General features: G+C 46.3%; 1 long non-coding RNA gene across 1 annotated transcript in view; it reads left to right on the forward strand.

The window, feature by feature from the left end:
- The window catches only part of LOC106901734, a 103393-nt gene that overhangs the window by 57285 nt on the left and 19434 nt on the right, over window positions 1-26674 (forward strand). The window contains exons 14-21 of the long non-coding RNA XR_001414373.1: window positions 6524-6610; window positions 13191-13544; window positions 14239-14378; window positions 14908-15043; window positions 17705-18450; window positions 18635-18873; window positions 19306-21525; window positions 21943-22002. This is a non-coding gene — a long non-coding RNA (uncharacterized LOC106901734). The remainder of the gene's footprint in view (window positions 1-6523; window positions 6611-13190; window positions 13545-14238; window positions 14379-14907; window positions 15044-17704; window positions 18451-18634; window positions 18874-19305; window positions 21526-21942; window positions 22003-26674) is intronic.

The following is a 26674-nucleotide window of genomic DNA, read 5'->3' on the forward strand; positions in this document are numbered from 1 at the left end:
AAAAAAAACAACCAAAAAAAAAACCAACCCCACAAACAGACACAACCCAACAATCTCAGGCACTAGAGCATGTCCTGAAGTGCCACATCTACACGTTTCTTAAATACCTTCAGGGATGGTGACTCCACCACCTCCCTGGGCAGGCTGTTCCAGTGCCTGACCACCCTCTCAGGAAAGGAATTCTTCCTCAGATCTAATCTAAACCTCCCCTGCCCCAACTTCAGACCATTTCCTCTGCTCCTGTCATGATTCCCTTGGGAGAAGAGGCCAACCCCCACCTCTTTACAACCTCCACCTCTCTACACCCTCCTTTCAGGGAGTTGTAGAGGGCAAGGAGGTCCCCCCATCTCAGCCTCCTCTTCTCCAAACTAAACATGCCCAATTCCCTCAGCTTCTCCTCGTGTGACTTGTTCTCCAGACCCCTCACCAGCTTGGTGGCTCTCCTATGGACATGAAAAACGTTTTTTAAAGAAAAAAGTTTTCTAAGAAAACATGAAAAATAGGGACTGGCTGCCCTCAACGTGGGTGGCCACAAGTTGATGTTCCACCAGCCTGGCGTGTCTTGGTAGAGCCTAGATGTCACCTCAGTAAGAGAGTAGGTGTACCTTACCTCTGGGACGCGTTCAGTTCTGCTTGGGTTTTTGAATTTTGAATTTTTAATTGTTTTTTTTTTTAAACGGAGGAAAACAGAGATGGGCAAAAAGTGGATGTGTGGGGAAGAAGGTGAGCCCAACCATAAATAAATGGGCGCACTCAGGGCGGAAAGCGTACAGGCGTGGTTTGTTTGTTATAAAATTCAGCCTGAGGCAGAGGATTTAAAACTGATCAGCCCGCTACAAACATATTATATTAGTCTTGCATTTATTTATTGCACAGTCCTTTAGTTTTATTTATTGACTGCCATTCCCTACTGTACTGCAGGCAATGCTGTCACTGTATTTTCTTAAAACTTTCGCAGTAAATTTGTAAACATAAAAAAAAAAAAATCCAGCCGTCCCATATTTTTCCCCTGCGTTTTCCAGACACTTTGGCTTTTGTAGGAGTAATGTAATGCTGGTTGTTTACTTGTTTCTGATTCTGAAAAAAACCACTCTAGGTACTTTCTAGTTTCAGATGTTTTGTGTGATTGTGAAAGACACCAGTTTTGACTCACAGAACAAGCTACTGCGAACAATCTGTTGCTAATATAGCCTAATTGCTGGTGATATTTTGAGAAAACAATTAAACTGGAAGTGGGGTTACTTTGGTGCTTATTGTCTGTGACAGCTTCTTTTGGGAACAGGCTGGAAGAGCTGCCGAGCGGAGGCTGCGATGATGTGCGAATAATACTTATCACCAGCACGGAGCCAGCCAGCAGAAGCTGGGGGGGTTTACAAAACTGGGGTGAACTCACCTGTTGGACACCTCAGGACAGGCAGCGTTGGGTCATCAGAGGTGGGTCCTCCCACTTAACTTGCATTGACACCCCACGGCATCGCTGTCCTTCTTTTACTGCACTCGGACCGTGAAGATGCTTAGATGCCTGCTGGGCATGAGCTAAAAAAAAAATCTGCATGAATTTCGTTGTTGGAAGGAAAGGTACCACGTACTGGAAGAAATACGTTTGAACCACGAGTGTAACAGCTCAAGGGAAAAGTCTGGGCAAAATTCCCATGGATTTCCCCGCATCCAGGTTTTCACTGCTGGTTGTCACTGTGATTAGTTCAAGGTGTAAACAGACATGCCCTCCGCAAGCAGCTGTGCTGAGGGAAGAGGTTGCCACCTACCACCAGACCTCCTGCTTGTTCTTTTACACCCTCTGCTGGAAAACGCCGTCTCCTCTTACCCACCAGCCAAGCCGCTCGCCTGGTGTCCATCCAGCCCCATTTTGAGCTCCTCCAGACCATGCTCCAGAAGACCTCCTGCTGAGATGAAGCTGTTCCTGTGCTAACCTTTGCCTAACGGGCTACAGTCATTGGGAAGAAGCTGAGCAGGAACATAAGCACAGGAAGGACATGGACCTTGGAGACCCATGGTCCATGTTGGAACAAGTCCAGAGGAAGTCATGAAGACACTGCGAGGGCTGGAGCCCCTCTGCTGTGAGGACAGGCTGCGAGAGTTGGGGGGTTCAGCCTGGAGAAGAGAAGACTCCGAGACTCCGGGGAGACCTTAGAGCCCCTTCCAGTCCCTGAAGGAGCTCCAGGAAAGCTGGGGAAGAACTCTTGATCAGGGAGTGGAGCAATAGGACAAGAGGTAATGGTTTTAAACTGAAAGAGGGGAGATTTGGATGAGATCTCAGGAAGAAATTCTTTGCTGTGAGGGTAGTGAGAGCCTGGCCCAGGTTGCCCAGGGAAGCTGTGGCTGCCCCATCCCTGGAGGGGTTCAAGGCCAGGTTGGATGGGGCTTTGAGCAACCTGGTCTGGTGGGACCTGTCCCTGCCCATGGCAAGGGGTTGGAACTTGATGATCTTTAAGGTCTCCATTCCAACTCTAACCACCCTGTGATTCTGTGATTCTATAAAGGCGGTTTGAGGCTACCGAAAATGCTGTGAAGACTTGGAATAAGCCAGTCAGGAGTATTTTGCTGAATTCTGGTCAAGCCATCACATATACGCTACAGCAGAAATGGCACTGATGGTGGAAGAGGCTGTAGTGGTTAGAGATACAGTAATTTTCAGTACAAAGAGGCTGGATCTTTGGAAACTTAGGACATGCCACACTTGAAGTAGCCCCACGGCCCCGGTATGGGAGCAGATGAAGCCCTGATGCCAGTTACTGGACTTGATACCATGGGGAGAGGTCGGCACCAGCCCCAGCCCAAACCATCCTGGCCTTCAGCAAGTGCTGAGTGGGTGTCAAGAAGCCCAAGTGTGAGAGAGAAAACTATTTAACCCCGTCTGTATTTTGGCTGCCGAGTTGCAGAGTTGGCCTTCACAAACTTTTCCTGTTGGGGCAGAAAGTCTAGAAAATACTCCTGTCTATCTCCTATGAGAAGACTGATGCTCACGGTATCTTCTGGCTCCAGAAGCTGGAGATTTCGGAAGAAAATCAACTGCCATCTAAGTAGGAACAAAATCAGGTGAAGAGTTTTGACGGTGAGAGACAGTGTCTCAGGAGCTCTCGCTCTCTTTTTTGCCCTCTCTGCAGAACTGCTCGCATCAAGACCCTAAACCCCCTCTGTAAAAGCTGTTTGCGTGCAAGCAGATGGTATTTCATTGTCTTTTGCTACTGATCTTGAATTATCAGCCTTTATAATGAAAATGCCAATTCAGCCTTGACTGCTCTGCTATAACTCTACCAGGACCACTATAATGCACACACCATATATACTGAATATTTATTATGGTGCTGTGCATATTATTTATTGTATATGCAACATATTTTGTAGGTGAAAAATGATACCTTATCTAAGTCAATGAGCATAACCAGGAAAAATATGGCAGAGTAATCATGTGATTCATAATTGACATCTGCTCTCCGAAGACTTGGACAGAATCTGAATTTTCAGCGTATGCTGGGAACGCTCTTCTGTTTGCTGGCCTGGGCAGAACCGTGCCACCGCTCTCCCCGGCAGCTCCATCACTCTTCCCTATTTCCATAATTCCCTGGGCGCCGAGGAAAGCTGGGCCAGCACACGCTGAAAATATTTCAAGAAGTTGCAAAAAAAAAAAAGAAAGAAAAAGCGCTGATGTTTTTCAGAGTCCAGAAACAAGGCGAGGAAGCGGGGTTTTGTTTTATTTTTTTCTATCCAAATGCTAATGAAGACCAGTCCGTGCGCATCCTTAGGGTTTTCTTAGATTCACAGTGGGTTTTTATACGTGCGTGTGTGTTCATGTAGATATGAATATACGAGTGCCTTTTTTTGGGAAGCATCTCCTGTTCTGATTTCACCACTGTGTTGATACCCACCGTGTAGCCTGGACACGGCCAGAGGAGCAAAACCTCTGCAGCCTCTCCCCACCTCCAGCATTGACTCTTTGGTTCAATCCTTCCCTTAAATGTGCCTTTTTCTGACATGGCATACAGGTTTACAGGTTCCTTGCACCTATTTGGAGCAACATGAGCTCAAATTGCTGAGAAAAGAGAATTTGGGGGGCTGGGGGTCATTGGCTTTTATCACTTTGGCTCCTGCTGGTCGTGAGAAGCTCGTGGTGCAGTGGGTGATATGGCGGGACCTGGGTCCTTTTAATAGGTTGTCTCATCAGCCTAATTATTGGCCAGATTTCCAGCAGATTTAATGTGTTGATGGGCTACACAGGCATCAGTGAGCAAATCCCCAGAAGAGAGGAGGGCTGCAGAAAAATCCACAGAAATTCCATAGTAGGTAAAGTCATATCTGGTCTACAGAGAAGGAGAATAGAAGGGAGATGAAGGTGGAATTGGAAGAAGAGCTGAGTGAAGCTGCTCTCAGTTCAACAAGCACCAACAACTCGAGGAGTTTTCCTTTCATTGACTCAATTTTTCTTGCTTTTGTGGATTCTTCAGTGTCTGCTACTGTGGCTGGGAGAAATACGGAGCGGCTTTGGCTCGTCCCAGCCTGGCTGGCATATGGTGTCCTCGGGAGGATGAGGGTGGAGAGGAGGGGATGAGGAAGGGTTTATTAGTGTAAATAACAACAGGGATGTAGCGAGAGGTTTCGAACAACCATCCCAATAACCTTATTGACAGCATCTAGGGAACAGCCCACATCTTTATTGGCGTTGCTCTGGGTGCAGGAACATGGCCAAGTTTGTCTCGGCATCTGAGCTCGTCTTCCTTGTCAAAGCCTTGTATTTCTGGACAGATAAGGCTCCGTTTACAGCACACTTAAAAGCAATAGCTGAAGAGAACAGAGGCTTCACCACTTTGATATGCAAAAGACAACAAATTTTATGTATATAGTTGGGGGGGGGAGCTAATCCTGCTCTCGCTGAAGCCTTTTGGAAGTTTCCCAATGACTTTGCAGAGACTTTGAATCACGGCCAGATTTTTGCGTTTTGATTTTGTTGTTTGGTGGTTTTTTTGTTGGTGTTGGGTTTTTTTTAAATTGTTTGTTTGTTTGTTTGTTTTTCTCTCCTTTCCCCTCTTGCAAAATGTCAGGAATAAAATATTTTGATTCAAAATGGCACGGCGGTGCCTCGCAGCACTGTGGTCCGGGCCCCACTTTTTTTCTTCCCCCCCTCACCAAGCAGCCTCTGGCGCTTTTCCTGGGGGGCAGAAGATGGGTGGATGGAGCTGGGCCCTTGGGCCACCACAGCCGTGCCAGGGAGGTGCCAACGCCAAGTGCCAAGCTGTCATCTCCAGAGCCAGGCCCTCGTCGCCTATCAGATGGGCTGCTTGATAAATTCAAAGCTCCCAAAGGTTAAAAAAATAGTATTTCAGTTGGCTTGGGGAGCCCACACGCTCTTTGCCATGTGCCTGCTGGAGAGTAAGGCAGAAAAAGTCATTTTAGAGGTAATTTTAAGATATTTCAGGTCTTCTGGGCATGCCAGCTCAATGGGAATAAAGCCGGCAATCAGTGCTTTATTCCAATTAGCCAAATCTGATTTGGTAACGCTGCCCCAGGAGGAGTTCCCAGCCAGGCAGAGGGGCTTTACCATGAGCCAGAGGGGAACCGGGCTTGGGAGCAGTGGCTGGAGGAAAAACCTCTTAAAAAAAGTGTTGAATTTTAATGAAAGTGGCTCATAATGTGTAAGAGGGAGAATGCTGTTATGCCTAAGCGGACTTGCTTGTGTGTCTAGTTGTGAAGCCTTGCACTCTGTATCCTGGGATTCCCTGAGCCTTGGAACAGTGTTCTGATATTCAGTTGTCTTTATACACTCAGCATGTATAGTTACCCTACCTAAAGGAAGGTAGGTCCACATACATACACATATATGCATGTATTTTAATGTGCGTGTACATATATATTTATAGACACATTGCATATTATTGAATATACATGCTATACCTATGTATGCATACATACATATGCATATCTGCTTATGCTTCTGTACATTTTTATGAGATAAATAAGGCATAAAAAAGAAAAATCTATATAGTGTAGGTACATAACAAGATACAATAAATTTAAGTACGTTTGAGGGGTTTGTATATATAACTGTATATCTAGAGATATTCTACCTTTTAAGATAATGTAGGGTGAAGCAGATTTTAATATGTTATAGGGGATAATTGCTGCAGAGCACATCAGAGAAAAGAAGTTATTCTCCTCCAAGATGGGTGAATTTAAAGAGATTGGCTCGTTATCGTCGTGACTGGCTTCCCTGGCAGGATTTCTGCCAGCGGTGCTTGGAAATGTCCTTGGGGTGATGGTCTTGGGCTTAAAAGAAGTGGCCAAGCTGCCTGGGGGGGTTTGGAAGGGGCTGTTGGGAGCAGCCCTTGCAGGTGGGGGGACAGCCAGCACCCCACACCCCGGGTATCCCCCACCTCACAGCTCTCTGGGCAGGAGCGGGGTGTCAACCTGTGAACGTCAGCTTCAGTGTGAAAGTTTTCAAGTGAATCATCAGTTGTTAATATTCCCGTCTCCTAAAAGCTTCTAATACGCTTTCTGTCACGTCATTTAGGCACCCGGAGCGGTATTGGAAAGCGTCAGTCTCCTGCCAGAAGGTTCTGAAGTGGCATTTTCTGCAGCCTTGATGACTCTCTTCCAGGTAAAGCAGAAAGAAATCACCTTCTCCTGCCGAGAGGGGCAGAGCAGTGTTTGTCCTGATTTCTGCAGGGGGGGGCAGAGGGGGTAAATCACGAGAAAATCACTGGTGCTTCTGAAAATCAAGTGGGCATCTTCGGCTTCAGCCGTGTCACCTGCCTAATGCTGAAACCTAAGGCTGAGCTGGGATTTTCCACCCAAAACCACGAACCAAGGCTGTCGCAGCCACAGCCTGGGCAGAGCCTGGGTTTTGCCAAAGCCTGGCTCAGGCAGGTGCTCCGTACTCTCCCTGCCCCAAAAAATAAAAAATGGAGGTTGCTTCTTATGTCTTATGGGCTCAGAAAAAAAAAAAAAGGGGAAGGGCTGGAAGGATTATTCTGAGCTTCTCATGATGCTCCATCCCCATGGTACTCGGCTCCTCCGGCGGGTGCCCATGGGTGCAGCAAGCTGTGGGGTCTCAGCTGTGATGCTTCCTTCACCATGAGGAGCTCTCCTGGGCCCATGTGAAGCAGGAAACTTTCCTTTTCCCCTCAGCTCCTTGTGTTTGAGGTCTTAATTTGTCAAGCCCTTGCTTTGGGGCCGGAGGAAGGCACAGCCCTGTGCGGGCGATGTGGGATGCCCAAGGAGGGAGCAGCAGGCTGTTGTTGGGTTCCCGAGGCTCTTCAGATGCCCTCATTGACTGAGAAAGGGAAGGGAAAAAAAAAACCAACAAAACCAACTGGGTATGTGAGAAATGCCAACACTGAAGGAAAGCAAGAAAAAAGCACACACACATCTGCAGCTGATTTTGACTGTATAAATAAATGGTAGGTGGCTTTGGCACTCCCAGCGCAAATAATTAAATGGTGCACTTGGGTTCTAGGACACCATTGACCGAAAAATATATATAGATATGAGAGAGAGAGTGTGTGCGTATACATATGTACTCATGATTTATCCCAAATCGTATGGTTATCTTCTTTCCCCCTGTGCAATTACAAATTGGTTAATAACTCCGCGCCCGAAGCGCGAGCAGGATGGGGAGGCTGGGGGGGGCCCTGCGTCAGGCCTCGCTGGTGGGGGGCCGTGTGTGGGGGGGTGTCTGGTTTTATTTAGGGCCACGCCTCGGCAGTTTTAAGACAACAAGATGCAATTACCCCCACCACAAAGTGCTCGGGGAGAGCCTGGCGGTCCCCGGTGCCGGTGGGAAAGGGGAGGCTGGGAGCAGGCCAGCCCCAGAGGAAGCCTCCCCAGTGGGACTGTCAGGAGTCATCTCCCTTCCTGCACAAACCCTGGGCCTTAAGGTGAGTTTTAAGTCCATCTATATCTGCCAGACCCAGGGATTCATCTCCCAGAACTACCCATTTTCTTCTGGCTGGAAGGTATACAGCTGAGGATGGGCGAGGTGGATCCAAAGCTTGAAAAATTTTCCTTTTCCTCTTAAAAAAATCCTCGTCGATGCCGAGGAACCTGCTGCCTGTAATTGGGCGAAGCTCCCTTGGCACTTCTTCTGAGGAGCGATGAAGACATCAAGCCTTATATGGCTTCCATTATTATTTTGTTTTATTGTGTTGTCGTTTTATGAGGGGCTGGAGGCCCACAGGGAGCGGGAAGGCCCTACCATCTCGACTGGGGTGGGGAGCAGAGGAGGCACGTCCGGGCTGCCTGGTATCGGGGAATGACTCCATCCCAAGCCCTGGCGTGGCAGGGGAAACAATTCCTGTTTACCAACAGGCCCACTGGTGTGTTGCCACCACCAGAGGACATTTGTGGCCGAGCTGGCATTGCACAATGGCCACCGTGGTCCTTTGCCAGAGCCCTGGGCTCTGAGGTGCTGGAAGAGGGAGCAGGGCTCGGTGTGGCTGAGAGGAGACACAGGGGAGACCTTATTGCCCTCTACAACTCCCTGAAAGGAGGGTGTAGAGAGGTGGGGGTCGGTCTCGTCTCCCAAGTCACAGGTGACAGGACGAGAGGAAATGGCCTCAAGTTACACCAGGGGAGGTTCAGGCTGGATATTGGGAAAATTTTTTTTCACCAAAAGGGTTATCAGCCATTGGAATGGGCTGCCCAGGGAGGTGGTTGAGGCACCATCCCTGGAGGTGTTCAAAAGACAGGTTGATGTAGTGCTGGGAGATATGGTTTAGTGATGGTGATGCTTCTTGTTTGTTGTGCGAGTGTCTATTTTTGTCAAAGTTAGGTTGACGGTTGGACAAGATGATCTTTAAGGTCCTTCCAACTTAGAAGATTCTGTGATTCTGTGAAATACACCCTCCCCTACTTGCTTTCCCACCCTGTTGCATCAATTTTGGGGAGGGCCCTGTGGGCGCCACGTGAGGCACAAGCAAGAGGAGAGCCAGAGAGCTTTTACCACCCTGTGTTATTTTTTAGGCTGGACTCCATGTGGACAGTGTTAATACCAAACCAGAGAGGGGTTTGTGGGTTAAGATGGTAAGTGGTGTTAAAGCATTTCAGTCTCCTCATCTCTTTCCCAGACTTCTTCATCCAGAATTTCCATCATCTCAGTGCAAACCTCGCTGCCTTGGGCTTCCTCTTTTTCCCTCTTCTTCTCCTTTTGCCCCATTCACTTTTAAAACAGGCGTTCAATTTTAACCTGTGGAGCAGTTTTGCAGGGAACGTAAAGCGAGATGTCGCTAATCGTGAAGGTGGCACTCTGAGAGAGGTAGCCCAGAAGTACCTCATCTGTGATTTGCACACCCTAAACCTTGAACAGAAGCCTCAAAACCCTCCAAGCCAGATATGCCCTGTGTCCAGACAAGAAATCTGGAGCCAATGCCTATCTCGTGATAGGACACCGGGGTCACAGATAGTCAAAGAAGGTTGGAGGGTCAATAAACTCCTTGGTGGCTTCACAGACCCCACTCAGCCCAGCAATGCGTTGGCTGTGGCAGCTCCTGAGCACTCCAGGGTGGGTTTTAAGAGGGAAGCAGGCATAACCTTTAATATTACAGGTGTGCCCATGCTCACGTGGCTAGAACTCCTGCAGCTAGTCCTAATTGAAGTGGTTTGGGTGCTTCCAGCAATGCCAATCCTGTCTAGAGCAAGCTATGGCAGTGATCTAGGACTTAGAGGCATCTCAGGAGGGTTTCGTTGCCCACCCTGTGCTTTATCTACTCATGCTTGAAGCTAGTGCAGATATGTCCTGCTCCTCCAGCACTTAGACATGTTTGCTTTCCATCCTCCACCTTCCTCACCCACCCCACCGCCCCCCGACAGGGTGCAGCCCTTTGGGTTATGGTTACTGGTCCTGCCCCAGTGCCAAAAGATGAGAAACAACCTGATTTTTCACTTCTCCTTCAAAAAGATTAAAACAGGGCTACACAGGAGCTCGGCTGAGCTGCGGGAATGCTGACCACCGCATCTTTCCCCAATCCCTTAGGACTTCTCTGCATGCAAAGAGAATGGGACAACCCTGGTCCTCTGGGAGGACAAAATAGAGAGTGAAAAGTGCTTTTTCGTTTGCTTATTGATACGGTGTGGGGTCACCAAGCCAGGTCTAGGAATAGCCCCCAGACCTTATCATTGTCTCTCTATAAGGGCATTTATTGCATCCCATCCAAGTGGAGCGTGACACATCGCACCAGAATTCCTGCCAATACCACAGGATTTAAGCACGTGTGCCACTTTGTATTTTGTTTTGGGGGTTGGTTTTTTGGGGCTTGTTTTTGGGGTTGTTTTTTTGTTGTTGTTTTTCTGTCATAGGCTGCTGGCAGATCTGCTGTGATTCCCTCAGCCCGTTAGGAGTGTGCGCTGAGCCATTCCCAGCCAGTTGGAGCTTTTCCACAAGATGGTACTCAGCCCAGTTCTGTAATTGAAACAGGGCAGGGATGCTCCCGGGGAAAGCAGACGTCAGCCAAAAAAACAGGCCGCGATAGTCAGAGATATTTAATACACAAATAAGAAGTTGTTTCATAAATATCTTATAAAAACTGTAATTTACTTCCCGATATTTTAGCAGATTATCTTAATGCAAACAGCAGATGTATTTCGGAATGACAAGACAAATGTTTAGCAAAATTAAACTTATTCATGTGCAGTCACACAGGGAATATTTGCATGATATTTTACTAATTGCTGCAAAATCTGACTTGTAGCAAATAAACAAACAGGGGAAAAATAAACCACCAGAAAGATTAGCCTCAGGCCTCTCTTTTTAAGTTCTCCAAGTCTTTCTTTAACGGCTCAACTCTTTTCTCTGGCAGTTTGGGGTTCCTCCCCCGTCTCCCCATCGCTCTTCTCAGCCTGTTACCCTGTTGCAGATTCCCAGTTTTCTCCTGGTTAGCAGATTTCTTCCAAAAGGGGGTTGATTGTCTTCTTCCCTTGGAGTCTAAATGCCCTTCCTTGCTCTGCAGTTCTGCCTGCTCCAGTGTCTTATTGCTTGGCTGTAGTCAACGAGGCCAGTTTCCAAATTGTTAAATTTCCTTAGGCGTTTGGGGGGAAATAATCGCTATTTTACCCAGCTCAGAGGTTGTCCCAAATAGGATGAACCATACAAAAAAACCCAATTCAAAAGGAGTGGATGCTTTTTTAGTGGCCAGGAATTCAGACTTGGGTTACTTTAACCTTCTCTTACGAGTTTCGAGTTACAGCAGTGAGAATTGAGTTGTAGTTGCTGATTGTTATGACATTATTTTATGTCAGGTCTATTTATTTGCCCTCCTGGAAAAAGAGAACGTATTTCGAGACGTCAAAATATTTTGTTCGCCTTCATTCAATTGCAAGAGGAGCCGTAGGTGAAGTAAGAAAAATGTATGTTTATCAAAATTTTGGTGCGCGGTCGATGGTTACATGTTTGTATATATTTCATACTCCCAAACTGAAGGAGTGCTGAGGGTGCAGAAAAATCAAGCAGTGGGAAGTTAGCAAAGGTCAGAATTAAAATTGGTATGGCTTACACAGGAATCCCATTGCCTGCAGGAGTAAGCGAGCAGCAGCACTGGGAAGAGAAGTCCTCAAGACAGCTGCTTTTTGCCCAAGGTGCTGGAGTATCTGACGACAGCGGGCATCTCTTACCATCCTTCTGTCAGTCACTGCAGGTGGATAGGCAATGCGGTTTATTTACATGACTTCTACAAGCAAAGGGGAATTTTTTTAAGCCTTTGAGCTTTTAAGATCCCAAATCCCATTGTAAGTCATGTCCCCAGTGCTGAAAATATTCCTTGTTATGGGTTGGATTCTGGAGGAGGCTTGGAGGGAGTGTGTGTAGCCGCTGTTGGGGCACTTTGTTGCCTACGCAGGCCAGCCATCATAGAATCATAGAATCGTCTAGGTTGGAAGGGACCTTAAAGATCATCTAGTCCAACCATCAACCTAACTCTGACTAAAAAATAAATAAGAAATAAGCAAAAAAAAAAAAAAAACCACTAAACCATATTCTTGAGGACCATGTCAACCCGTCTTTTGAACACCTCCAAGGATGGTGCCTCAACCACCTCCCTGGGCAGCCTATTCCAATGCTGGATAACCCTTTCCGTGAAGAAATTTTTCCTAATATCCAATCTAAACCTCCCCTGGTGCAACTTGAGGCTATTTCCCCTTGTCCTGTCTCCTGTGACTTGGGAGACGAGACTGACCCCTGCCTCTCTACACCCCCCCTTCAGGTAGTTATAGAGCACGATAAGGCCTCCCCTCAGCCTCCTCTTCTTCAGACTAAACACCCCCAGCTCCCTCAGTCTCTCCTCATAAGATTTACTCTCCAGACCCCTCACCAGCTTCGTTGCCCTTCTCTGGACCTGCTCCAGCGTTGGCCATGCGATGGCCATGAAAACTCAAGTGCTTGCTCAGTGGTGGTGCAAATGCTGCTGCAGAGGGTTTTTAATTTGCAGAGGCAGATTAAGTTGGTGGGCTTTGCTGAAGAATTGCTGCCCGTAGGGGAGTAGGGGGTCTACGAGCTGCCATTCCCCACAGTTTGTGCCTGGACAACATCCTGGTTTGGCTGGGACATTGGTCCAATCCCAGTGGGCAGCCTGACATGGGATGCAGACCTCCTCTTAGCTCATATCGTGTGCTTTTGCAACATCCAGCTTTTCATGCCGACCAGCATTTGCATTTTCGACTGGCTTTTTCCTGGTGGTTATGATGTGGATGGAGATGCTGAACTAAATGCACAGGTCGGTGCTGAGGAGTCCCTAAACAATTAGATCAGCTGTACATCCAAAATGGTCCTCTGAGATTCTGCTCAAGTATTTCTGTAGGGTCAGTTCTCCTCTAACCTGATTTTTTTATATATATATATATTATTTTTTTTACTAAGGTAACACAAGAGACAACAGGTACATTAGCTGGCTGAATAGAAAAAGTGAAGGGGAAACCGGGGCATTATTGTTATTATCCTTTTTTCATTAAAAGACGTGAGAGGTTCCGTTCCTGAAGTTTACATATTGAGCTCACTAAAGTCTTTCTTTGGCCTCTCCCATCCGCAGGTCACTGCAGGGATATGTAAAAAGGAAATGTTTTATTTTAACAGTTGAACAAAGTACATGAAACACACCCTCGCTACTGCGTAACATTCCTTAAGTTAAATCACAGAACCTAGCATAACCTTTTTCTTTTTTCTTTTTTCTTTTTTTTTCTTTTTTCTCCCTCAGTCTTTTATTTCATTGAGAAGAGCCCAAAGTATAATATTCTTTCAGGAAGCATAAATCGTATTGCTGGAAGTAATAGCAATCTCCCAAGCAGAATCCCCCGGGGACTCGCGCCGCTCCGCTTTCCAAAAAGCTGCCTTCAAGTACATCCCATGGTGCCTCCTTCCCAGCAGGAATCCCCAGTGCTGCACTGGTGGCCGTGCCTGAGGAGCTGTAGATGATGCCCAAGCAACTGGAGCTTTTCACCCTAGGGTTTTCCCAGCGTTTTGGACCATCCTGGGACTTGGGAGAAGCTGCCAAGACTCTTGTCCAACCACCCCGATTTCGGTGCTTCTTCTTGACTGTCGGTACGCGCGTGTAAGTCCCACAAATGTAAATAAAAGTTATGTTCATGCGTGGAGGGGGAAATAGATGGGTTTATCTTGGCTCAGGACAAGCAGCGCGTCCCCGAGGAGCTACTTAGGAGGTTATTGAGAAGCCAACAGCGAAGTGCGGCGGGGCTGTACCTTCCTACATGTGTGTTGCAGAAATTATTGGCATGTTGCTGATGTTTATGGTGAACAAATAGTTTATTTCTGGGCTAAGAAAGATTCCAGTGTAAATACTCAACTGGCAGCTAGCTGGAAGTTTGCCACTTGAAGTTAAAAGGCCCGTGACCAATGGTGTCAGATTAACATTTCCAAGTTGGACAATGTACAAATGGTGTTCTTGGACTGGAATAGAAATAGATGAAAGTGGTCTACTGCAGTGCAAATAACAAACTGGCAACCAGCTGGTCATTGGAAAAAGAACATGCTATGGGAATATGCTTTCTGCAGAAATACTTTATTTTGGAGATAAGCATTAACAATAGGAAGATGAGGCTCATTTAACAAGAACCATATGGTCTCATCCTGCTTTTATTTCACTTAATGGCAAAGCCCTGATTGTCTTTTGTGGATGGGGGACGGGGGTTACTGATAATAAATAAGTAGCACAATAAGTTGCCCGATCCACTGTTGCTCTTCAAAAGGTGTAAACGGTATTTTTAACCCACGTGTTGGTATTTCAGGAGACAATAGCCGAAAGGAAGTGGAATTGAAGGGGCTTCTTGAAAAACAGCAACTTCTGACAAAATAAACCAAGACAAAGATCCATTCAAGATGAAGTTATCAAACCGTGCGAAACCAATACAGCAACGTTTCCAAGCTGGTAAGTGGAGAAGTTGTGGATGGATTAATTAAAAAAAAAAAAAAAGACATTTGGATATTTGTGGGAGGAAACAATAGCCTGTAAAAAGTACCTTATGTGCAGATGGGGGAATAAGGCAGGGACTTTACTGGGGTGATGGCAATGTCCTAAAAGCACTAGCTTGGTTTTTTTAAGAAGCTACACAATCTATTCTGTTAGCAAGATAATTAAAGATAATAGAATTCAGCATCATAGTTTCAGTCTGGTCCCCAAATTGATTTGTGCTACAAAAAAAAAAAAAAAAAAAAGGAAAAGCAAGCCAAGGGAGTTGCAGCCTCAGTGGAAAATCCTCTTTTGGGAACTTTTCAAGGATGTAAAACATCATCTTGAATTGTTTACTTTTATGGGTAGGAAGTAAAAAAGAAGTGAAGTAAGAGTGGAAATGGTCTTCTTACCACAGTTGGAAGGTTGCAGTAAAACCGATACAGCTCAACATTGCAAATTCATTTTTAAAACTGATTTTGTTTGTGGGTTGTTTTTTTTTTTACAGTGGCTAAGGTTTGGTTTTTTGGTCACAAAAAAAAAAAAGGAACATGGAAACTATTTATTATCAAGAAAAATCAAGATTTGAACATGAAAAAATATGGATCGTGTATGCAGAGGCTCACGTCAGCCATTGGATATAGGTACTCACTGCCATTGATTTCCATGTGTCTGGAGACAGCTTATAACACTCAAGGATATCAGCATTTCATTATGTTACATATTTAGATACATCGTATTTCTAACGCTGCTGGTTTTGCTCCCGAAGTTCATTTTTTCCTTCTTTTTGCTGTAAAATATAGCAAATACTGGAAACGATACAGAATTTGGAGCACATGTAGATTCAGATGTTCAGTTCAAATCTATTAGTTCATCTCCTGGTTTCACTTTGAACACCCCCTTCCTCTTCCCCTTCCCCAGGACTCATTTCTCATTTCCCCAGCACAGGAAGGACATGGACCTGTTGGAGCAGGGCCAGAGGAGGCCACGAAGATGATCTGAGGGCTGGAGCCCCTCTGCTGTGAGGACAGGCTGAGAGAGTTGGGGGGTTCAGTCTGGAGAAGAGAAGGCTCCGGGGAGACCTTAGAGCCCCTTCCAGTCCCTCAAGGGATCTACAGGAGAGATGAGGTGGGACTTTTGATGGGGGAGTGTGGTGATAGGATGAGGGGTAATGGTTTTAAACTGAAAGAGGGGAGATTGAGATGAGATCTCAGGAAGAACTTCTTTGCTGTGAGGGTGGTGAGAGCCTGGCCCAGGTTGCCCAGAGAAGCTGGGGCTGCCTCATCCCTGGAGGGGTTGAAGGCCAGGTTGGAGGGGGCTTGGAGCAACCTGGTGTGGTGGGAGGTGTCCCTGCCCAGGGCAGGGGGTTGGGACTGGATGATCTTTAAGGTCCTTTCCAACACAAACCATTCTGTGGTTCTCCTGCATGGCTCAGGGCAGGCTGCACACAGGTGAGCCCCGGCGGAACAGAATTTTGGATGCCAACCCCTTTAGGATTCATTTTTTTCCAGGTTTCCAGCAGCAATTCTCTAACGAAAGAGAATGAGAGGGGGACTTAGGCTCGGTGTCCGTTTCTAGAAGCAGCATTAATTTGGCAACATTACCAATAAATAAACAGCCCTTAAAGAGCAGGACCCCGCCACCCAGGACCCCCAAAGCTGGGGGAGAACCCTCCGATTGCCCTCCCTCCCTCTCTCGCTGTCCTTCCCCCCGAGCAGCGGGGATAGCTGAAGAAGCCTGTCATCGTTTTATTGCTGTTTCTAATAAACACATATGGTGATGCGTAGAACAAGAACAACAGCGCGTCGCTATTGTTCAGCGCACGGCCATATGTGGGCTGTCCAGCAGCTCGGCAGCTGCGTCGTGAGCGCTCAGGAATGTCGATAGCCCGGAGAGAAAGGAATGATTTTTGAAGGGCTCCCAGCCTCGCAAACAGCGCGCGTCTGCTTTACATACCGCCGTTGCTAAAACAACTTCTTCTTCTGCCCGTGCTCTGCCAAAAGCATAGACGGGGCGTTAGTCACGGCAGAAGTTTATAAGGTGATTAAATTGTTAGCCATCGCAAGGCAGAGGCTGAGAAATTAGCCGGGGCTCATGTTGAAGGGAGCTTTGCAAAGCAAACAAACCCCAAATAAGTATATTTTTACGCCTATAAATACTGCGTGGTTATATACATATCTCTGCATCTGTATGTGTGTATTTATACAGTTAGTACTTTTTTTTCTTTTTAACATCGGAAACTCAGGCACTTGCACATCTAGTACTTCACATAAGAAAAACTTGAACCCTGGTGCTAATCCCTATTTATTTTATCCCGTTGTGCAAGGTTGGAAGGCATGCGATTTACCAATAGTTTGCTCTCCATTAGCTGCATTCCCCCCTGGCCTCGTGTGGCTCTGCTGGGGCTGGATGATGCATACTTGAGTGATGCAGAGGCAGCCCAAACGTGATGGTTGGGATGCCTCGCGTACATCTGTGTTTCTAACACTCTTCTTTTCCTGATGCCATATTTACCCAGCAACCTGATGGAAAATGAACAGCCCATCTGTACATCTTCATTTTTCCATAAGTGCGTTCGGGGGAGAGAGAAGCTGTGATTGAGGGGACAGAGAAATAAAACTTAAAGCAGGCAACACTTTTTTTCAAATTTGGACAAACACAGGCAGGCAACCATGTCTTTATTTAAGCACTTGAATAATTTAACCGATTTTTTTTCTGTTTGAGATGCTGAGTACCTACTGTAAAAAAAGAGGAGAGAGAGAAAATTGTAAGGGATCCAAAATTCAACTGCTTGCATATGTCTCCGAGCGTGGCTTTTAGAAGTCTGATTTAAATATCAAAGTGTGAATGGTTTTGGTCAGCGTTTCTAAGGCATGGCGGGAAGTCCTCGGTCTTGTATTCCTTTTGCGTGCCCCTCACGCACACACCATCTTTGGGGCACACAAATTACCTGTATAATGGGACATGATTTGAGTAACCTATAAAGCCCCGGAAGAACCGCATCCAGGCGTTCACAGAAACCCTAGACCAGCTCAGTTGTGCCAAAATCCACAACCGGTTTTGCCCGGTAAACGAAACCACAAACATTTGCACACTCAGATATCCTAACAAAAAGTAAATATTCTGCATGACGTACTTTTCAATATTGTACACAGTAGCACACACACACAAAAAAAAAAATAGGAAAAAAGAATTTAACTTCTGTTTACTCCATCTTAGGCAGTTCTTTACCAATGGGTAAAGCTGAAATGCCCACACCCACTCTCCTTGAACTAATGAAGGGCCGTATTTTTCCCCTCTGACAGATGAACATGGCTCTCGGTTCCTCCTGGGAGTGGTGACAGGACTTCAAAAAAAACCCTGCACCATGGCCTGATTTTCAGAGGTCTCCAGCATCCCCCCAGTTCCTGTTGACTTGTAAGCGACGTGCAGCTTGAGGTTTTGCTTGTTCCTCAGCTGAATCTTTCAAAACTCGTGATGTCTCAGCATGAGTCAGTGTTTTATGTAACCCCAGCTTGCATTCCTCCAAACCCCTCCTGAGCTCGGAGCGCTCCAACAGCCAACCTCAAATTCTTCATCCTCGCAGCTGACAACTGTGGTCCTCCGGCAGCGGCACGACAAGTTCCTCACGCTGCTCCTGGGGGTGGGTTTGGGGCCCCAGCGTGGCTCTCCGAGTGCAGGGACTGAGGCTGGAGGAAAGCTGGGCTGGAGGAGGAAGCTCCACTCCACAACGGGCAAGATGTTGGGCTTTCCTGCATCAGAAGTGCCCACTGCCAGTTCTGTCCAGCTGTTCGGTGGTTTTTTTTCTCTTCCTTTCTCTTTCCTTTTGTCTTCCTTCCTTCCTCTTCCTTTTTTCTCCTCCAGCATCAGAGTTATCCATGCCTCTACCAGAAAAAACCAAACATTTTCCCATAAAAGTGGTAGGAAGGGAGGACACCGCTGTGGTGGATCCCACTGGCTGTTGGTCCCTCTGTAGGCACCTTGGATGGCATCTTCAGTTCCCACTCCTGGCACCCTACTTCACCCTGAAGCACCTCAACAAGCTCAAGAGGTAGATTATTACACCATAATTACTTTTTTCACTATTTTCTGTGAATGCACTGAAATATATTAAAAAATCGATGGGAGAAGGTAAGAAGCGAAACCCCTTTTTTTTTTTCCATCCTGACTGATTTTCTCTTCAGAGGTGGAAAATCTCCACCCATGATGGCAGTTTCCCATGCCCATCTTTTCAGGGGACCTCCTCGTTGGTGGGACAGACCCTTCTCAGCCTCTCGGGGTCAGCACAGCTGATAAAGCAGGAAATGTTTATGATATTTAGAGAAACCATGCAGGAATGTGAAGATGAAGACAGGGAGAATGTGTGCCAGTCTGCTCCACTAACCTACTCGGATGCACTGTGGTAGCAGCAAAATAACCTGCCATCTGATGCTCTGGATGCTGTGACCCTCTGCTGGCACCGTGCAGACCTCAGGTATGGAAACCCTCCCCTGGCAAAATTTCTTGTCCTCGTTAGTGCAGCAATTTGAAATACATGTCTGTAGGGTCACGGCCAAGTTTGGTGATTGTGAGGAATGTGCTCTACAATGTTGGGATCCATTCCCTTCTTCTTTGGCCACCCAACAAACCAGCATCTTTCCCACCTTCGTTCCTCCAAGAAATGTCTATGTTAAAACACTTTTTTTTCCTCCAACTGTATCAGTTGGCCTTATAAAAGGTGTAACCTCTTCATACATGGGTGCCTGCTCTGTACCAACACGTAGCATTTCAGTGCTGGCAGCCTACCTCCTGCTTGGGCAGGAGCTAAAAGGTTGGCCATGGTTGGTTTTTCCTGAAGAATTTGGGCAAAATTGTTTTACAGCTGGTTTTGCCTATGGCTTGCCTTTGGTGTTTTTTTTCACTGCAGACCTCAAAAGCAATCCCCTCGGACATGGTTATATATATTTCACTGTAAGTGAAAGAGAAGAAAACAAATAAAAACACAACGAGGCTCTTTCTCCACGTTGGTACTTTCTTCAGACTTTCTACCGAGGATTTCCAAGTGCATTTGTCATCGTACGGTAAGGGCTCTGAATGAATTTATTGATGGTAGCTGGAAAAAAAAAAGGGAAAAAAATGAATGAAATCCCTCGAGGCAGAAGGTATGTCATGAACTTCCCCAAGTTATTTGCAAATGTTTCTGCCAGTATCAATAAATCCCTCAAATTTCAAGATAGGCTACATTAATTACAGGATGGCATGATGTATTTAAAGGTTGCTGAAAGTTCTATCTGCGATCAGTCGTGTTCGAACTGCAGGTTGATGGGAAATATTTGTTATTTTAATACGTAGGCACGCACGCGAGCAGCAAGAGCCTCCATGATGTTTTAATAGGCTTTTATTAGTTCGTACTCTCCTTGTAATCTTGTTTTACAGTATGTGCGCTCAATGTGTTTGTGTCTATGCTCTTCATGCACACGTCGCAGGATGCCAAAACAGCCTTCTGCTTCCTTGTTTCCAACCACTTAGTCAGGCACTTGAACGCTTTCCAAATCTTGTTAAAAACCAGAAATAGCGCTATCACTTCTTGCCGGAGAGCGCAGAAGAGGTGGAGATGGTGGTGGACGGAGAGGGCAGGGGAAAAGTGAGGAGGAGGAGGAGGAGGAGGCAGCTGGACGGTGGGGGGATCTTCATGGGTGAGCTCAGAAAAGCCTCCGTGCCACCACCGCCCAGACCTCATCTGGGGCTTCCCCGCTGTCTTGCTGTGGAAAGCGGGGGGTTTGGTTCACTCGCTGGATGGAAAACGCACTGCAAAGATGCTCCTTGTACATCACCTCCCGTTTAAAAACTCTAGGCACCCAGAGTTCCCTGGCCAAAAATCACAGGGTGTTTGTTTAATGATTTATTTTTATTTATATGTATATGTAATTATTATTATTATTTATTATATACATATAAAATCTTAGTTATATTTAAATTTTACACTTTTTTCCCCAGGAAAATTGGAAGTAACATGCAAATAGGAGTGGGGTTTTTTTCTGAGCAAAATAGATTTAAAAATCAACTTTATTTTATTCACTATTTTTTTCCAAAACTGAACTAAGCAGGCCAGCTCAATCTAGATTCAATAAATGCTTCAGAAGTTCATTTCTGGTGAATTAAAAATTGCTCCTGAGACTTCAAAGTGTTCCAGCCAGGTGAGGTCTTGCTGGGGAACAGTGGGATCATGTAATACGGGTGATCCTGGTTTCTCCAGAACATGTGCTCACTGCTTGTACCTCTTTTTTCTGCTTAGACTAGATGTTTTCTGGTGTGTATCTCTTAGGCAAGGAAGCATCAATTTTGGCTGGTGCTTGGAAGCTGTATTAATTAACTGGACACGCAACTGGAGGCAGCAGCAGAGAGTGTTTTCCTTTGGATTGCTCTTGCAGATGTGGATTCTCTGATGTCTACAGGTGGTTGAGTTCTTCCCATTGGTTGGGGGAGTCAATGGTGGTTGCCTTGGTTCCCTGTCTCCGTGAGGTGGGAACATCTGGCCGGTTTGACTGCAGCCACCCAATGGCTTTAAAAGCAAACACTGACGCAGGCGTGTGCCCACGCACCCGTACATCCACGCAGAACGTGATGAGGAGCCAGTCCCTATAGCCTTAAAGAAACCCAGATAAAAATAATGTTGCCATAAGAAGCTGATGTTATGCATGAGTAAGATGACTGCGAGGCTCCCACTGCCTACTGAGAGGCACTGGGGTGTCACATTCCATTAAGGAACTTGCCGAGGAGTCGTGACACAGCCGTTGCTGACTGTCTACGCTACAGCCCGCCTTTGTTCGTGGTCAGCAAAAAAGCTGGTCAAATAACATTGATCAGATTGTTTACTTGGCATGTCCCCCACAACCTGAATAACTCCTTTTTGCAGGGTTATTTTCACCCAGGTGACATGCTAGATGCAGCGCTAACTAATATAATTATCAAAATCTGATGGTCTCAAAAGAAAGTTTGAAGTCAAGTGTTGGGTTTCTCAGTGGAGCAGCGTTTGTGGCCCCAACCAGCCATGTACTGAGGAGCAGATGGCCGTGTTCTGAGACTTCTTCGTCTTCTTCTCATAGTATCTCCTTGCAGACACAGCCTCCATGAAACATCATGGCAGGTAAGAGCTGTCCAAGCCAAGTTGGGCAGCAAGAGTGCATCATCTCCTGGGGGGAGGTTCATGGTGTCTCAGACCACCGAGCCTTCCACCCTGCTACCAAACTGGGGTAAAAGAGCCACTTCTCAGGGAGAAAGAACCAAGTTGGGTGCTCGTGTTTGATGGTCAGCCCTCCTAGAGGTAGCAAAGCTCAGCTCTAGCCCTTGGGATGCGGAGGTGGTGAGAAATAGTGGCGTATTTTTTAATTTGTAGAGGGTTGATGTCATGGGTTGGGTCTTCTTGCTCCTCCAAGAGCAAAGGATATGGGTGAACCTCTCCCAATATCAGCCTGTTCTCAGTGCAGCAAGGATGGAGGTCATGCAGGATCACATTAAATCACATTTTTCAAATGAGTGGTGTCTTTTTTCATTTTTTTTTCAGGAAAGCAACGAACCTGCTTACCCCAAGGCTGGTGCACTCTTGGAAAGTGAAATATACATGGTAATAATGATGGCGGGAGGGAAAAATTCTCTTTCATAAGAAAACTCGGTGCGTAAACACAGCTTCATTTCGCCCATAAGAAGTTTGTGCAAGTGCAGAAAAGTCCAGGTTTTTCTCCTGCCCCCCCAAAGAAACATAATCCAGAGTTTATATCGGATGGTTTATGGGAGTTTATTGGAATATCCAACAGGGTTCATGTAGTGTGTCATAAGGTAAAGCCTGTTCGTTGGTGATTTACAAGCAGTGTGTGCCGGTGTTACTGTAATTTATAGACCACAGATGGTCAGGGGGTGCCCCTGCTGACTTGTAGCTGAATAAGAAGCTGAGCCCTGCGTGTCATCTGCTGCAGGTACCTCCGGCTCACTTCCCCAAATTAGTGCTGATGGAGACCTGCCTTCAAACCCAGAGGGTCCCGAGACCTCTGCCTTCTAAGCTGGGCCCGTTTCGGGAGGGGAGAGGCCACAAATGATTAAGGCTGGGGGAAAAAAAACCAACCCCGAGCAGATCGGAACAGCACCAAAGGAAAATTGCTTTTTACGATAATAACTTCCCTTCTCAAGGCTGGTACTTCATTTGATGGTTTTTTGTCACCTGTTAAATGGAGAAGGAAGAATGTCAATCCCTCCTTTCATACCCTGGTCAAAGACAAACATCTCCTCTACAAAAATTTATATATATTCATAAATCTCCCTTGTAATGCCCTGTAAGATAGATCCTACCTTTTTTCCTTGTAATTTTCCTCTTTTAGGTAATTACTCTTTCACTATATTTTACTACGACTTTCTTTCCTGCCTGAAGTTTACCTAAGTCACTGCTTCCTTAAGCCTGATTAAATAATTGTCTCTTTATCCCAGCACATCTTTCTGATCCCCTAGGAATTTCTTCCTGGTGGATGCACGAGGCGGAGGGAGGACAGGGCTGACGGCACGTCCCACCCAAATCTTCAGGAGAATTAATTATTATTTTTTTAGCCAGGGGATTGGGCCCCCTTTTCACTTTAAATTTTCTCTGGTTGACAAGGTTCTTGGCGTCGCCTCCTATTTCTCCCAGCCCTGTTTTGGTCTTGGCCATGCGTGGCCTTGCTCCCGACGGCAGGAATACCGCGGTGGTCCCCGGCACCATCCGGCAGCCTTCAGAGGGATGTGCTGGATCTGGGGATCAGCTCAGCTCCCCTGCTCCAGCAAGGTCATGCCTTTTAACAAGGTGCCGCCGATTCCCCTTTTTAAAGGGCATTGATTATGTTTTGTTAAAATGGGCTTTGAACCCAGCTGACCCTTCACCACGTAGGACATCTCAGGGTTTGGTTTTTTCCCTGCCTGGACCACACTTGACACCTGTTGGGTAAACATGGCTGCAAATGCCACTGCGAGAACCCTGTGTCCCAGCCCAAAACTAAGGGGCTTCATGGTTTTTTTTCTCTAAAGACCTAAGAGAATTTGGTGGCTTCCTTAGTTAATGAAAAGAAAAAAAAACAAACCCACAACTTTGTTATTTCTTATCAAGATGGGGGAAAAAAACCCCACCTGATAGACAAAAGAAGCAGAAGGAGAGCTGTAATGGAAATAAAATTGACAGCCTCTCAAAACTCAGGTGGCACTTTCCTTTTCCAGTTAATTACAGTTTTAATTACATGGCTTCTTGTGACTCCTTGATACCTAATAAACTAGACTCTGTGGGGCGGCAAAGTTGAGTTTTGCTTGAACTGCAGGTGTAAGGCTCAGCATGAAACATAAATCAACTTCTTAAACATGTTCCCAGGGTGTGTTCAGGCTTTTTCTTCCTATTCGCTTGTAAAAATCACATCTTTTCACCATTGTTGGGTTAAAAAAAAAAAAAGAGAGAAAAAGGATTGAAGCTACAATGCAGTGAGTATTACCTTTGTGTCTTTGGATATAGAGGTCCCCTTTTAAGCAGGGAAAAAAAGGCTTTTCTTTTGAGCTCAGATCTGATAAATTTTAAAGGAGTGATGCATTATCCGTACAGATCTTCTTGCATAATCATTTTTTTAGTGCATAAGATAGGAGAGGAAAGTACATTAGCAGCGTGGCAGCGAGGGGAGATTGGTATGTGGAAAATAAAGAGACTTTCAGCCTATTGGAGCTGCCTCTTCTGAAGGTTCTGAAAACAGAGAGTGCCTGTTTATTCTTTGTGCGTTGTGCCCTGGAAATCTGTGCTCCAGTGAGGTTCAAGCCCAGTGCCATACATCACCCGTCAGCGGGGTAACGTGCTCGTGACCTGTTGCAGCAAAACGCTGGAGGAAAACATGGTCCAGAAGTTCCTGTTGGTCTCAACCCCAGAACATCTGATGGGGCCACGAGCCCAGAGAGCTCTACTGTCACAACCACACATGAAAAGGTCTTCCCTTTTCCCCAAACCAAACTCTTGTAAAAAGAGGGGAGGAGAAGAAAAGGAGAGGAAGGCAAGAGGCAGGAGAGCTTCACAGATGGTACTTAAATGTTGGTGCAACACAGGAGCAGCGAGGTTCAAGTGTGGGACATGAGAGTCCTCCTTAATCTGTGAGCCACAATCTTGGAAGGACTTTATTTTCTTAGTGTCTTCTTACTCGTTTTATCCTCATTATGAGTGGAGAAGGAGAGCTCTGGGACAAACCTGCCTGGTTAGCAGCTTTCCATACCCAGTAAAGGGAAGGTGGGAGAGAAGTTGCCATGTCCTGCTTGCTTTTCCACATGAATTTTTGGTTTCTGGGGTTTTCCCATCGCTGGTTACCTGAGGTAGTGCCATTGTGCTACTCCTTGACTGGACCAAGCGTGCTGAAGGCAGCTGAGGATCTTTCTTGCTCCTCCAAAAGCTTCGTGACCGTCCTCAAGACAAACTCTATAGACTTGCTATTCTGGTTAAGCAAAAATCTTCATTAAAGGCAGACCACAGAAAATATTAACTTTTTGGAAGACAAGGAAAGCCTAGATCAGCCCAAAAAATTATCTCTTTTTCAGCCCCGCTTGTCACATCAGCACTACAGGAGTTGCAGAGGGAAGGCTGAACTCCACAGCTGGATGATCTTTCCTTCAAGGACTTCTGCAGCCCCCAAGCAACAGCCAGCACTGCTGCCCCTTGTAAAAAGCCGGATGGATCCATGAAGCTGTTGCTTTTCTCCTCTTCAAGTCCTCCCCATCGAAACCTACCCCCAACTTGACACCCGGAGCAAAAGAACTGCAGGAGCTGAGGGTGGATGGAGATACTTAACGTCCAGTTTGGCTGTGGCTATGGATACCCGCACCGTATCATGTGTATAACGTGGTTTGTGTTGCCTGGTGGCAATGGTGGCATGGTGACGTGAACTTTTGTGCCAGCCAACAGTCCAGGAGGACCTCAGTGCTGTGGAACCCCGAGGCTTTGTAGCCTAAATCCTGAAACTGGAGGAGGCACACCTCAGGCAGACAGCTCAGTGTCTTTAAATACCAGTGTTAACTCTGAAAATTAACTGGGAAAGTAAAAAAAAAAAAAAACAAACAATCCTACAGGCAAGCGAGAATTTGCAAGAGGAAGAAAAAAAGAATTCTTCCCGTCTTCCTCCCATGTAAAGTGTTTCATCATCATTTTCAATTAGTCTTGGTTTTATTTTTGAAACCACACAGAGAGGCAATTATAGTGCTGTATATACTTTCATATATAGTTTTTCCAGAGTGGGAAAGGCAGGGTAACATTAAGGAAAGGAAGAAGAGTGGGAACAGGACTTTAAAAGATAAAAGAAGGTTAAAAAAAACCAACAAAAAAAATACTTCTCATCCTAGCACTACAAGTGGGGTTAGGAGTGAGAAGAAAGAGAAGAAAAAAATGAAATATACGAAAGATTTTGGTTCACAACAAAGAAATGAAGCAAAATTTTACAGTTGAAACAGACTATGCTTTTTTCTTTTTTTTTTTTCAAATGTGTCCTGTGATGGACAAGGAGGAAAAGAGATGTGTGTGTGCCAGAGTGGGGGAGAGGACACCTTCTGTGGGTGTTGAGCTGCCTGTACCTGGAGGTGCAGGCAGCATCCTCCAGCTTGTTGGGAGCTTAACCACAGCAAGTGAGTGGAGAAAGCTGTGGCATGGAGCTGGAGGAAGCACAAGGAGATGAGAAGGAGCATCCTACAGCGAATACATCCCTGGTCCCACCATGGAGGGGGAGGGCGGCGTAGTGTGCACTAAACCATATGCCACCGACCCATATGGCAATGTGGTCTGAAGCCTTTCAAGGCGGTTCCAACGGGGGAAAGGGCTTGAAAAGTTTTCAAACGGGGTTTTTATGGTCTGCTGAAACACGAATGACCGTTTTTTTCATTCTTCAGGGGAAGTTTATCTGGAGGAAGGTGGGCGAGGGGCAGCCACCCTGAGCCTGGTTCCTGCTCCTGAGCTGGACTGGGGAAGCGTCACCGTGTGGGGAGTGCATTTCTCCCCGAGTTGTGGGCAAGTTGTGCTTTAATAATGGCATAACAGATAGTGCATGAAAGGAACACGAGCTGCAAAAATGATCCCATTGGGAAGGAAGCTTGGAAGAGGTTTTTCTTTCTGAACTTGACACCAGGGCCGGGAACCCAGCACACATCTGTGCAAACCTGCCCTAGTTCAGAAGGGATTGGGCATTTGGAAATCTCACCCTTGCTTGAGGCAGCCCCACTGAGGTGGGGTGGACTTAGCTGGGGAGTGGGCTTTTTTCAGCATCCCACAT

This window comes from Calidris pugnax, unplaced genomic scaffold (assembly GCF_001431845.1).
Source record: "Calidris pugnax isolate Ruff unplaced genomic scaffold, ASM143184v1 scaffold219, whole genome shotgun sequence".
Taxonomy (NCBI): Eukaryota; Metazoa; Chordata; class Aves; order Charadriiformes; family Scolopacidae; genus Calidris; species Calidris pugnax.